This window comes from Trachemys scripta, chromosome 5 (genome assembly GCF_013100865.1).
Source record: "Trachemys scripta elegans isolate TJP31775 chromosome 5, CAS_Tse_1.0, whole genome shotgun sequence".
In the NCBI taxonomy this organism is placed as follows: Eukaryota; Metazoa; Chordata; order Testudines; family Emydidae; genus Trachemys; species Trachemys scripta.
Window position 1 is genome coordinate 110,324,408 of NC_048302.1, and position 12,153 is coordinate 110,336,560.

A 12,153-nucleotide genomic window follows, 5' to 3' on the forward strand; every position below is an offset into this window, starting at 1 on the left:
TAAATCTCCTTGACGAGTTGTCGTGTAGATTTATCACAGTTGTGAGAGGGGCACAGCACTGTATATCGGCAAGATGTGTAGATGACAAAAAACTGGCTCCCTGAAGAAACTGTGAAGTAATATATAGCTGGATAAATCCTAAATTTATATGATGACAATCCTTGCTAAAATTATGCCATAAAATGTTTACAACTAACTGTCATGTTAGTTTCTAAGTTTGGGAAATGAGCGGGAATAAGATCATCCCCTCTTTGAGAGCTTGTCTTTTTTTCTCCTCAGGACTAAGGAAGTAACTAGTTCAAATATATTACACTGTGTAGCATACAGTGACTGAACTTAAAATTCTGTATCATTTTGAAAAGTCCTACCACTTCTATTAGAATTACCCATCATGGGCATAGACAATGTAGCTGGAAATTGTAGGTTTCCAAATAGTGGAATATTTTGAGTGTGCCACTCTTTCTGTCAATACCTACGTCAGCTCCAGTTAATGGTGAGCACTACTTAAAAATCAATGGCTCAATATGACCATTATAGTTAATCTCTAAATCTCATCTATCGTAACACTCTCTGATTTTTCTTCTGGAGTAACACAACGTTGATATGTGGCCAAATTTTCAAGTGCTGAGCACCACCATTGGGGACAGATTCTCAAATGTGTTCTACATCGAGCAGATCCTGTTGTTGTAACACTTACTGACAGATTTCAAAAAAGTGCACCACCTATTGTTCTAAGTTTTTTTTTTTTGAAAGTTCAACCACTTGTTTAGGTGCCTAAATGGGATTTTGGCAGCTGTTTTGAAAATCTGGTCCCAATTGTGGGTGCTGAGTTCTTTTGAAAATTCTGGTCATTGAGTTTATAAACTTAATATTTATTTTGATTAATCTCATTCAGATTGCACCAAGAACTCCAACTGCAAGGTCCACAAATACAAGATTATGCAACCACTGGAGAACATGTTCTCCTGATTTTTTACGATCCTGTTGATGTCCCACTCTATAAAACTGAAGGACTTGTGCATTTTCAGTTTTCTTAGTGGTTGCACTTCTCTTTGTGCATGCAAATCACATAATTATGCTTGCAGTACACAATCTTATATGTCCAGATGTTGCACAGGCAAATGTGTGGTTAATGCACACTCATTTTGGGTGGCCCACACACTGCACAAAGCTATCACAGTTTGCTTTTAAGACACAATAAGAAAGATATGTGGATTAATCACAAAGAATGCAAGCTACAGAGCAATCAGTTTGTTCACCTCTCCTTTATAATATTCATTTTTCAAAAAATCACAAAATTTCTGTCCCCAATATCAGCTTTTATCTTGGGTGTAAATATATGCTTTGTGTAAAGGATTTTATAATAGAGACTTCTGCTATTACCATCACCTTCTTCACCACTGAACACTTTTCAGTACCTCCTACTGTGGCTATTTGAAGATTAACACATAGCCCTGTCCATCCAACTTAGTCGAACATTACCTGCATTTTTCATGTGAGGGTTCTCAATAGACTGTTTTTTTCCCATGACATTCATTAACAACAAGTAAGAAAGGTCGTGGGGCCATAGCAAAGTTCAGTGACTTACAGTGTGGTTTTATGCTGAAAAGTGACCATCTAAAAATGACACCTCCTTACTCATCACATTTGCTCCCTCTCGGTTCTGTCTCTTTTGCTGACTTTAGTGGCAAAACTAAGTATTTAATGTTTTTACTTGTTAGCTCTGCAGAGCCAATAAAACTGAGAGCGTGAGTGAGCAGGCATAAGTAATAGGACTGACTGGAATTTAGCAAACTGTTACATTGGTGCAAACCCCTTGAAGACAATGTGCTTGCACAGGTGTCATTGTGGGCATAATCTGAAAAACATGGAGTTGCACCGGTGTCAAGTGAAGGCCAAAATCGACCTTCTGTTGCTGCTGCTGATATGCAAGACAGAAATAAGAGCCAATTTGGCTCTCAGAGGCTGGGCTGAGTTCACAAAACCGATAGGAAAAACATATTTTTACTTGCAAACTAAGCATACTGAAGAATAAAATAAACATGGAACCTCACAGTGCCATTTTTGAAAAGTCACTTTTCAGACCAGATCTGCACTTTAATACCTGAACAAATATTTCAATTGAGTGAAGAAATACTATTTAATAAAGTATTGGTAGTGTGGTAAGCCCTGAAGAGTATTATTTAAACCACAGGCCTGAAAACACTGGATGAAGATGCATTGGTGCCATTATCTGTGTTTTTAATTGCAGAAACAGGAACAGAGAGGTTAAGTGATTTGCCCAAGGATACAGAGAAAGCCTGTGGCAAAGACTCCTAGTAACATGTCCTATTCAGCTAATTTTGACTATCTGTTATAGGTGAAGCTTTCAGTCACATCTATAGTTAAGGCTGCCTAACACTTTCCATAATAAGTCCCTGTTTATAATTTTGCTGGGTTGGAATTTTTCAGGCCAGGTCTCTGCCTCAGGGTGATTTTTTTTTTTAACTTTCAACAAAAAATGCTTCATCCATGTCGGCCCAGGGTAGGGGAAAATACATAGCTTTTTCAATGTTAAAATAATCTTACATCCATTTAATTGAACTCTAGCCCCTCCTTGCTTTGAAGCAGAGCTTGACATTTGGCAGGGGAGTCACCCTGGAGTCAGAGACATGCCTTCTTGTTGTCCTTGTGACAATTCCCTCAAATTTGTCTGCTTTATAAGCCTCTGAAAATCATCATTTGCACATACTCAGAGGTTTGCTAGACACTGGTAGTAAAAGTCTGCAAAAATTCCATCTGCCCTGAATGCGCTTCAGCTCAGACTTGATAAGAGCCTTCCATGAGATTGCTCCTTCCGGTTTGCTAGAGGCCAATGTGGAACTGGAAGGGAAAGCAAAAAGGCTGTTTCTCCTGTGCAATCAGTGCTTCCCTGGAAGGTACTCAGGTAGTGTGGAGGATGAGGAAGCCACTTGACTTGAATGCAATAACAAGGCAGAATCAAACAAGGTCAGGGCAGAGGAGGCTAGTGCCAGGGGAAATGGGAACATGCTAGGGGATGGGCAGCAAGGTCTGTAACCAATAAACCACACTCCCCATCAAAACTTGGAATTGACCCTAGGATTTGTGATCCTGAATATTCCTCTGTGGTCTAGCAAATGGCTGTAAAACCCACTGGCAAAGTGTATGTCTTATCCCCCTCTAGTAGCTTGTCTACTAGCAGATTGCCTTCTACTGCTTCTAGTTAGTTACTCTATTAGACTAAGAGGCTTTTTCAAAAATTTAAGAAATTATAGCCTAACAAATGTGTTAGGCTTCCGAGAGAATTAAATAGCCAGTTACCAGGAGAATTAGAGTGTGGGTCAGGGCTCATAAAAAAGACATGCTGATGGAACAAGATAGACACCAAGGGAACACCTTAACCAGGGGGCGAGGCTACTCAGGAAGACCAGGGCTTTAAAAAGCCTGTTCCTAAGCAACCAGAGGCACTAGCGAACAGGAGCAGCTAACAGGGGAGTTTTGCGAAGTGGGAGGGGGGGCTACATACACTTAACATTCCTTAAACTTCTTTAAACTTAAGCCAAAAACACACACACACCCCCGCGATAAAAACAAAACAGCAACAAAGGAACCAGCTGCAGGAGTAAAAAGAGAATGCAGGCAGAAGTCCAGCAACAGAGTGGGGGCTGCCCAGTTTATTGCACCCAATGCAGCATGTATGATTACCTGCCCTATGGGCAGGTGGCGTATGTGTGCATTCGGTGCAAGGAGCTCCTGGTCCTCAGAGACCACGTACGGACTTGGAAGACCAGGGTGGCTGAGCTGGAGAAGCTAAGGGAGACCGAGAGGTACATAGATGAGACTTTCCGGGACACAGTAGAACAGTCCCACCTCCCGTCTGATAGCCTCTGTGCTTTTGAGGAGAATGAAAGTCTCAGGGAAGGAGAACATTCAACTGGAGCAGAGGAAAACGATCCCATAGTTGGGACCCTCCTTCCAGATGATGTTGTGGTATCCTCTCACAGTGAAGATACCTCTCCGGGGGAGTGAACTCCAGTTATTAGGAAGAGATGGGTATTAGTAATGGGCGATTCGATCATTAGAAACATAGATAGCTGGGTTTGCAATGACCGGGAGAACTGCATGGTGACTTGCCTGCCTGGTGCGAAGGTTGTGGCTCTCTCGAGGCATCTAGATAGACTTATGTGTAGTGCTGGGGAGAAGCCGGTGGTCGTGGTACATGTAGGTACCAATGACATAGGGAAGGATAGAAGAGAGGTACTGGAAGCCAAATTTAGGCTGCTAGGTAAGAGATTGAAGTCCAGAACCTCTGTGGTAGCATTCTTTGAGATGCTCCCAATTACATGCACAGGTCCAGTTAGACAGGCAGAACTGCAGGGTCTCAATGCGTGGATGAGACAATGGTGTAGGGAGGAGGGGTGTAGGAACTAGGGAAACTTTTGGGAAAGGTGGAGCCTATACAGAAAGGATGGGCTCCACCTAAACCAAAATGGAACCAGATTGCTGGCACTTGAAACTTAAAAGGTCATAAAGCAGTTTTTAAACTAAGGGCTGGGGGAAAGCTGAGAGGTGCAGAGGAACACGTGGTTCGGACAGAGACGTCCCTTAGGGAAGGATCTACTAATGGAGATTCTCTATGTCCTAGTAAAGAGAAGAGGATGGAAGATGATAAAATACAGGTAGGATCTGATGAGAAGCAGTCAAATGAAAAAAAGTCTCATTCAATTACTTCATGTAATGGGAGACAGCTAAAAAGTGACAAGTTTTTAAAGTGCTTATATACCAATGTTAGAAGTCTAAATAATAAGATGGGTGAACTAAAGTGCTTCATATTAAATGAGGATATTGATATAATAGGCATCACAGAAACTTGGTGGAATGACAATTACCGACCACCTAACTAGGATCGTGATCGTGACTGTGAAATGCTCAGGGAGATTAGAGACTATTAAAATAAAAAACTCAATAATAATGGGGGATTTCAACTATCCCCATATTGACTAGGTACATGTCACCTCAGGATAGGATGCAGAGATAAAGTTTCTTGAACCCTTAAATGACTGCTTCTTGGAGCAGCTAGTCCTGGAACCCACAAGAGAAGAAGCAATTCTTGATTTAGTCCTAAGTGGAACACAGGATCAGGTCAAAGAGGTGACTATAGCTGGACCACTTGGTAATAGTGACCATAATATAATTAAATTTAACATCCTTGTGGTGGGGAAAACTCCACAGCAGCCCAACACTAGCATTTAATTTCAGAAAGGGGAACTACACAAAAATGAGGAGGTTAGTTAAAAAACATATTAAAAGAACCAAAAAAGAGCTACCGTGGCTAAACAACAAAATAGAAGAAGCAGTGAGAAGCAAAAAGGCATCCTTTAAAAAGTAGAAGTTAAATCCTAATGAGGAAAATAGAAAGGGGCATAAACTCTGGCAAATGAAGTGTAAAAATATAAATCAGGACGGTCAAAAAAGAAGTTGAAAAACAGCTAGCCAAAGACTCAAAAAGTAATAGCAATTTTTTTTAAAGTACATCAGAAGCAGGAAGCCTGCTAAACAACCAGTGGGGCCACTGGATGATCAAGATGCTAAAGGAGCACTCAAGGACAATAAGGCCATTGGGGAGAAACTAAATGAATTCTTTGCATCATTCTTCATGGTTGAGGATGTGAGGGAGATTCCCAAACCTGAGCCATTCTTTTTAGGTGACAAATCTGAGAAACTGTTCCAGATTGAGGTGTCATTAGAGGAGGTTTTGGAACAAATTGATAAACTAACCAGTAATAAGTCACCAGGACCAGATGGTATTTACCTAAGAGTTCTGAAGGAACTCAATTGTGAAATTGCAGGACTACTAACTGTAGTCTGTAACCTATCATTTAAATCAGCTTCTGTACCAAATGACTGGAGGATAGCTAATGTGACGCCAATTTTTAAAAAGGGCTCCAGATTTGATCCCGGCAATTACAGGCCGGTAAGCCTGACTTCAGTACCAGGCAAATTGCTTGAAATTATAGTAAAGAACAAAGTTGTCAGACACATAGATTAACATAATTTGTTGGGGAAGAGTCAACATGGTTTTTGTATAGGGAAATCATGCCTCACCAGTCTACTAGAATTCTTTGAGGGTGTGAACAAGCATGTGGACAAGAGGGATCCAGTGGATATAGTGTATTTAGATTTTCAGAAAACCTTTGACAAGGTCCCTCACCAAAGGCTCTTAAGCAAAGTAAGCTGACATGGGATAAGAGGGAAGGTGCTCTTATGGACTGGTAACTGGTTAAAAGATAGGAAACAAAGGGTAGGAATAAATGGTCAGTTTTCAGAATGGAGAGAGGTAAACAGTGGTGTATCCCCTGGTTCTGTACTGGGACCCATACTGTTCAAAATATTCATAAATGATCTGGAAAAAGGGGTAAACAGTGAGATGGCAAAATCTGCAGATGATACAAAACTACTCAAGATAGTTAAGTCCAAAGCAGACTCCGAAGAGTTACAAAGGGATCTCACAAAACTGAGTGACTGGGCAACAAAATGGCAGATGAAATTCAAAGTTGATAAATGCAAAGTAATGCACATTGGAAAACATAATCCCAACTATACATATAAAATGATGGGGTCTAAATTAGCTCAAGAAAGAGATCTTGGAATCATTGTGGATAGATCTCTGAAAACATCCACTCAATGTGCAGCGGCAGTCAAAAAAGCAAACAGAATGTTAGGAATCATTAAGAAAAGGATAGATAATAAAACAGAAAATATCATATTGTCTCTATATAAATCCATGGTTCGCTCACATTTTGAATACTGTGTGCAGGTGTGGTTACCCCATCTCAAAAAAGATATATTGGAATTGGAAAAGGTTCAGAAAAGGGCAACAAAAATTATTAGGGGTCTGGAATGGCTGCCATATGAGGAGAGATTAATAAAACTGAGACTTTTCAGTTTGGAAAAGAGACAACTAAGGGGGGATATGACACAGATCTATAAAATCATGAATGGTGCGGAGAAAGTGAATAAGGAAGTGTTATTTACCTATTCACACAACATATGAACCAAGGGTCACCCACTGAAATTAATAGGTAGCAGGTTTAAAACAAACAAAAGGAAGTATTTCTTCACACAACACACAGTCGACCTGTGGAACTCCTTGCCAGAGGATGTTGTGAAGGCCAAAACTATAACAGTGTTCAAAAAAGAACTAGATAAATTCTTGAAAGATAAGGTCCATCAATGGCTATTAGCCAGGGTGGGCAGGGATGGTGTCCCTAGCCTCTGTTTGCCAGAAACTGGGAATGGGCCACAGGGGATGGATCACTTGATGATTACCTGTTCTGTTCATTCACTCTGGGGCACCTGGCATTAGCCACTGTGGGAAGATGGACCTTTGGTCTGACCCAGTTTTTATGTTCTTATGGCTTGAGGATTATGCTGGGACTCAAGCGAGAGATAGGTGCCTAGGGAACTTGTACAGTGAAAATTTAGGTGCTGAGAGATTTTAGGTACCTCCAGAGTTGGGCAGCAGTGAAGCAAGAGTTCTGAAGATCACAGTGCTGCTTAAATATTGGACTTAGGTGCCTAACATGGGCAGTCCTTTGGTGGATCTGGGCCTTGAGGACCATTGTGAGCTGCTGTAAGTTGGTGCTTGCCAAGTTAGGCTGCTTAAACTTGTTCCAGGTCAGAAAATCAGGGGGACATTACTGTCTATTAGTTCCCAGCTTTCTTTTCTTTTCCCCACTCTTTTGGGCTGCACTTGGGGAGCTGCCTAGGACAAGGGAGCCATCACTTGCTAGGCGCTTTCCTAGACTCAGGCAGAACCAGTTGAGCTCCCACCCTGCTATCCCTCATCCAACAGGAACAGAGCAATCAGAATTGCTCTCTTCTCCCTCCCCTGAGTTGCAGCAGGAATCAGTAGGGAAACTGCTGAGCAGCTGTAGCAGGGAAAGGTCAGCAGCTGTACAGAGTGCTCTTGGATCACATCAGAGCTGCTCCTGGAGTTGCAGGCAAAGCAGTAGAAGGCAGATGGTGAGGTCAGGCCCCCATCCACCATCTCATGGTGATAAGGCTAATTCAAACATTTCCATTTAAAAATCAGTGTGTCACTCAGCAAACACATTTTCAATTGATAGTCCAATACAAATTATCTTGACAGTCAAGTGCCTCAAGACTAGACACCTGTAGTATAAGGAAACCCAAACATAACTGGAAAGTTATACCTTTCTTTCATTCACCACCCTATACACCAAAAGCTGGGAAAGATGTTATGCATTGTTCATTTTGAATGGAAGGCATGGACTTGCCTAACATCAGCAAATTAGTTTCATTGACAAACTTATTTTTGAAAAAACTAACTCTATTTTGTGAAAATTAGCATATCTGCCTATAATTCCAAGTAAGTACTTCAGAAGCAATCCACTTACAGGGATATGCGAACTACTGTTGTTTTTCATATAATAGTATAGTTGTAGCTCACCATTGATGAGTCAAGTGAAAACTTGAGTGTCTTCTGGTCAAGCAGAGCTAAATTTACTTTTATATCTGACTTCTCATGTCACCCTCAGGGTGATACATTCTCTCTTCCAAATTTCTGAACTCTCTCCTATGCATCCCTGCAATTATTTATCTCTGTAACTGTATGACTTACCTCTGTAGCCTGTAGGTACAATAATCAAACTTGCACTGAAATTTTGCCTTTCCATTTTTATTTTTATTTTTATATGGGGCAAAGGAATCAAATTCAGTAGATAGTTTGAAGAAAAGTTTTGGGTGCTCATGACCTGTATTTGCTATTTGGAAACAAATGTTGCCCAATCATTTGTGCCTATTTTAGGTGACGTACTATTGAATCTGAACTCCTCATTCTCTAGTTCATTCTTGAATGCTTCCAATTTGGCTGCTACACCTTTATTTTCCCTGAGGATATTTTACTGCTGTAGATCTTGTCCTTTGAGATAGCTGTGTCCTTGGTTTCTTTCCACTTCTGTCAGTTATTTCTATCTGAAAACAGAATGAAAAAAAGAAATAAAAACCTTCTATTTTTTTCAATGTTTTTAGGGATATCTAGGGCAGCGTTCTGATCTCATTTCACCAATGTAAATTCTTACTGTGCCATGAGCGCTGAAAAGTGAGATTGACTATGTGAAAAGTGCACAAGAATTATTCCTACCAGTTATGTTTTGATATTCCAGTTGGGGAAAACCCAGTTGGAGAAGTGTTATTTACCCCTTCATACAACGCAAGAACTGGGTGTCACCCAATTAAATTAATAGGCAGCAGGTTTAAAACAAGCATAAGAAAGTACTACTTCACACAAAGCAGAGTCAACCTGTGGAACTCATTGCCAAGAGATGTTGTGAAGGTCCAAAATATAACCAAGGTCAAAAAAAAAATCAGATAAATTCATGGATGATAGGTCCATCAATGGCAATTAGCTAAGATGATCAGAGATGGAACCTCCATGTTCTGAACTGCTGACTGCTAGAAGCTGGGACTGGACAACAGTGGATGGATCACTTGATAAATGCCCTGTTCAGTTCATTCCCTCTGAAGCATCTGGCATCAGCCACTGTTGGAAGACAGGATACGGGGCCAGGTGGACCATTGATCTGACCCAGTATGGCCATTCTTCTGTTCTTAAAACCAAGCTAAAATCTCAAAACTGCAAATAAGAAAATACACGATGTGTGACAAGGAACACACAAATACAGTCCCTGGAGAATGGAAGTTCTTGCAGATTGACATATAGGAAATAGAGAGTTTGGGGAAATTAATTTGGCTCCCTGTCCTACTGATAAATCACTGGTCTCTTTTAGAAGCCAAAGGAACCACTTAGAAACAAGGACATGAGTCCTGGGAGTAGAAAATATAATCTTGTTAGGAAACCAGGGCAACCTCAGAAAAGATAAAATAAGATATTGTTCCAAAAGCCAAAGATAGAAGTGGCTTTTAATAATGTAATTTACAGGAAAACATAACTGTGGGATTGCAAAAGAATATTAAGTGCTTCTTTCTTAAACCCCAGAATAGGGACAGAAGGGCATTCACAAATCACCAATCTAGGGGGTAAAAGTGGGAGGCTGGAGTCAACTGACAAAATTAAACTCTAGTTTCTCCCCCGTTTTTTGAGGTGCTCAGATTTTGGTTCAGCTCACTACGTATTGGGATACTGTCCCATTGGATCCGTTTTGAGTTTGAACTCTTCACAGCGAAGCGGTGTCTTTTGGACCCCGGTTTTTGGTTTGCCCCGCTGCAGAACTAAGGGGCGATCTGTAAAGACTGGATCCGGAACCCCTGGCCGTTGGAGACCATCAGGCTCCCGCAAGAACCACCTGCACAACTTGGACCCAGCTCTGAAGTTTCAGGAGGCCTAAAGTTCGGGGCGTGCAGCTCTGAGGGGTGGGGTCTCTTTGCCCCCCATACTCAGCTTGCTCAGAAAGCAACAGGTGGCTGAGCTGTGCATGCTGCTGGGGAACCCAGAGCGCGGCCCCCCTGCATGACTTCAGCGTCCCGCGCTGGTCCCGCAGCCCCCGCTCTGCATCATTCATGAGCTGGGTGTGGGGCGCGGGGAGCTGCTGATTGGTGCGTGCGGCAGAGGGCGGTGCCTGCCTGGGGGGCCTGGCGGGGAGGCGGCCGAGCGGGGAGGCTCAGCACGCCGAGCCGGCAGCCGCTGGACCAGCCGGAGCAGGAGCGGACTGTCCCCGGGGTGAGTGCTCGGCTGGCTCTCTCCGCGCGCCGGCCACTTGCGGCTGCCGTGGTCCCGCTCCCGGCTGGCGCGGCGCGGCGGGCTGCTCTGCAGGGAGGGTGGAGACCGCGGAGGGGTCCCAACGCCGCGCAGCCCCTGGTGGGGAAGCTGGGGGGAGGGGGGTGCGCCTAGGCTGCGGGGCAGAGTGCACGGGTCCTGCCCTGCGGGTTGCTGCTATTCCCTGGGTGGCGGGTCCGCAGGAAGTGCCGGGCGGGGGTCGGGGTCCAGAAAAGCCTGGCTGTGGTATGGCAGCCCATTGGCGTGGGGTATGAGAGGGTATAGAAAACATCGGGGTGTGCGGGAGAGAGGTAACCCCTGTAGAGAATGGAGAGGTACCTCCATAGAAAGCATTGTAGCAGAGGCAGTGCTAGCCCATGGGGGGGCCCTAAGCAGGGATATTTGGGGTGGGGCCTGATCCCTTACCTACCCCTAAAATACGGATTGTGTTATTTGTACAAACCAAAAAAATACTCAACTTAATACATATTAATCGTTTGTTAAAAAGTCCACGTTCAATACCATGAACAGTACTTTGGGGGTAATACTAAATCAGGACCCCTTTGAGCTTCTTGGGCCACTAATCAATTGCTCAGTCCGCTCATGCCTAGCGCCACCATTTGTAGTGTGCGGGAGAGGGATCCCTTGTAGTAGCCATGGGAGAAGGGAGTGGGACCTTGCTGTAGACAAGTGGGTGTGGGGTGGGGGGGAGCAGACAGACCCCCCATAGGAAGCATTGAGGGAAGAGAGGGTCCCTCTATAGAAAACACTATGAAGGGGTGAGGTGTGTGTGTTGGAAGGGTGAAACATCCTTCCCATTATATAAAGCATTGTGGTGGGACTGTATGTTCTCTGCTGTGAATGAAAATGATTCCTTGGCCCCTAACGCTGTATTTGCATGAATTTTGCTGAGAAGGGTATGTAGTGTATGTTGGGGTCATCGACTCTTCCAAAGGAAGTGGAGTCAATCTGCGTGTGAGGGTTTGGATATGAGACAAGCACAAGGCAGTACTGTGGGAGAAAAATGAGGACCTCCAGAGAGATTAACTAGTATACCACACTGACTAACCACACTATGGAGATGAATAGGGTGCTGTTTTAGAAACCACTTCATCTAGCAGGTTCAAGAGATGTTGTTGTAATAAGCAAAACTATGCTGTCGTATCTGCAGTCAAATCTTGAGTCCAGATTTGAAGTAGAGCCCCAGCCATGCTCACCTCATGGCTTCATATGTGTTACAACATTTTATTGTGCTCAAAGGTGACTGTGAAGAGTTGAGTTAGCTTATGAGTTACTGACCATTAGTCGCTGTCGTTTAGGACAAATCGTATTGAAAGGTCATGAATGATTACATTCTGGTCCCAGCAGGGTGAACTCAATCATGAAGTGTTTGTTTTGTGGGGTGGAGAAGGGAA

General features: G+C 43.1%; 1 protein-coding gene across 10 annotated transcripts in view; it reads left to right on the forward strand.

The window, feature by feature from the left end:
• Positions 1-10,618: 10,618 nt before the first annotated feature.
• PROM1 (prominin 1) overlaps positions 10,619-12,153 on the forward strand; it is an 84,303-nt gene continuing 82,768 nt past the window's right edge. For all 10 annotated transcript variants that reach the window (XM_034772186.1, XM_034772194.1, XM_034772189.1 and 7 more), the window contains exon 1: positions 10,619-10,702. The gene's annotated coding sequence lies outside the window, so the exon portion shown is untranslated. The remainder of the gene's footprint in view (positions 10,703-12,153) is intronic.